The sequence below is a fragment of the Austrofundulus limnaeus genome, unplaced genomic scaffold, assembly GCF_001266775.1.
Source record: "Austrofundulus limnaeus strain Quisiro unplaced genomic scaffold, Austrofundulus_limnaeus-1.0 Scaffold192, whole genome shotgun sequence".
Lineage (NCBI taxonomy): Eukaryota > Metazoa > Chordata > Actinopteri > Cyprinodontiformes > Rivulidae > Austrofundulus > Austrofundulus limnaeus.
This window is the reverse complement of record NW_013952594.1, coordinates 431073-433685: the sequence shown is the minus strand read 5'-3', so window position 1 is coordinate 433685 and position 2613 is coordinate 431073.

Genomic DNA, 2613 nt, shown 5'->3' with positions numbered 1-2613 from the left:
TTCTTATAAAAGGCTAAATAAAACAAAAATATTGGTGGTAATTTTTGACTGTTTAACTTTACAAACAGCACCACATAAACAGATGACATAAAGGTGCCAAGTGTTACAAGAGGGAAAAATGCTTCAGATTCCTGGTTGTGGGGAGGGGGTGGTCGACCCTGTGACCCACATTCTCACTAAAGTAAAAAGAGCTCAAAGGGCTTCAGCAATGGATCGTCAGGAGAACGGTTGAAGAAACACCCAGTTATAATTTTACTGATGCTCTGCTCTAAYGTTCAGTGTGTGACTCATGTAATCTTTGTAGGTTTTTGCATTTATAASTTCCATAACTTTAGATGTAGACATAAACTGACATGGGCTTGTTCAGGTGCAGAKAAAGCTGGTATTGTCATGTTGTTCATGATTAATGTAGGAGGAGTTTAAATTAATAATCAGCATTGACAAACCTAAGAATATTCAGTTTAGGACAGTGGTGGGATGTACTCTACTTAAGTAAATTTTCATGTATCTGTACTTAAGTAGCTTTAATCATGGGTACTTTCAACTTTTACTCCACTATATTTTACATTATGTATCTGTACTTTTTACTCCACTACATTTTTGTAATGTGTGAATTACAAATTACATTCATGTCATATTACGCTTTTTTATTTGTTTTTTTAGTTTTAATGTAAAAATGGCGAGAGGGGGATTGCTGTAATTGGTCCACTGAACCATTGCAAAGCAGGAAAATACCTTTAGACCCCCCTTCAAGAAGAGCGGGGTGAYTCCACATCACCTGCTGGAGCATCAGGGACAGTGCTACACCCAAAACCCACCACAGAAACTCCRCCAGAAGAAATGACTAATCACTAAAAAGGCACACCATTGATGTATTTAAAAATATACATGCAGTATGGGCAAACTTTGTGATACTGTAGACCATTAGGGAATACATTAAGCAAGCATTTTTACTCAAGTAAAACTATTAATGTGGTACTTTTACTTGAGTACATTTTTGTCTGTTTATCTCTACTTTTCTTACAGTGTTTGATTACTTTMTTCACCACTGGTTTGGGAGAGCTGTTTTGCTCAGTATTTTGAATAGAATTAAAACATAATTTTTCAATATTTTGCACCATATTTCARAATTTATTCTTACTACATTATTGTTTAATTGCTTTGGATTCAATATAAATCGCTACATTATATTTTCGTTACTAGGTTTTGCTGATTTTATGCCAATATCACTTTTCAGGCAGGGATATACAGGCAGTGTACATTAGCTTGAGGTGGATTATGGTGATTATGTAATAAGCCACTTAGTAGTAGTGAGTAGATTATGAGGATATGCCACATGCATTTTTATGTTTAATTGTTATTCAGGTGCTGGAATAAGGTTACAACCTGTACCTGTCCTCTCACCTAGCCGCTGGAGGTAAACATCTGAGACCCTGCAAGAATCAAGCAAGTATAGAAAACGGACCATTCATTCATATGTGAGATTAAATCAGGTGGATGTTATGTTTTTGTAGTTTTAGTTGGTATTCTCTCTATCGGTCAGTTCTTTTCCCTCATAACTCACCTGTCCATCATCTGTCAATCCGCCCAGATACGTCCACTTGTTCCTGATCTCTCCAGGACACAGTTCTCAGAGTCTTGAATCAGTACTGTTGGTTCTTGTTTGTGCTCCTTGTTGATTTAGTCTCCATTATTTTGTTAATTTTCYATGTCATCAGCTGTTTATTTTTATTATTAAAGTTTGTTTTCTCGCCCTTGTGTTCCAATGAACCAAATTTCTGACAGTGTAAGAGGTACACAAACATCCTCCCATCCCAAGATAAAACAGTTGTGGCTCCTTTCTAAAAGCATTTATATACTTCATAAATATTAGTTAAAGTCAATCAGAGTTATTAGAAAACACAAAAATGGCTGAAATTCATTTAGATATGCAGGTTTTGTGCCAAGTAGTATACTTGTAGTTCATTTTAATAAGTATACTTGAGTATAAGTTTAAGTATATCATTAGGCACCATGTTCTTGTAGTGTACTAGAAAGTATACTGATTTAATACTTGTTAATACTAAATTGGGACAATTTTTTAAAAGTTTATAAAAAGTATACTTTACTGTTATGTCTTTTAAAGTTTATAAACTTACCAAAAAGAAGTGCATGTCATTAAGTAGACTAAAGTATTTAAAAGTGTGTTTCCCTAAGTGTACTTTCATTCACCATGTACACTGATACAAGTATGCTAGCCGTTTACTAACAAGTATACTTCTGGGACTAAATTGGCCAACAATAAGTTTATATAAGTATACCCAGAAGTATAATCTTCTAAGTATATGTTTAGTTTAATCTTGAAATGTACTATAAATAAACCAGTCTGTGTGAAAATTGTACTACTAAAGTTTATCTTGGCCAAAAGTTTAAACATTAGTATGGACTAAGTATAATTAAACTTTGAGTACAAGCCAAGCATAGTGTAAGATAAACTTATCTCAGATAAGTACAAAAAAGTAAACTGGAAGTATACTCTTTGTAGTATACTTAAAGGATTCTTGCATATACTAGTTTTTTGATAAGGAAACATTTGTTGATATTAGTTAAAGTCAATCAGTTATTAGAAAACAA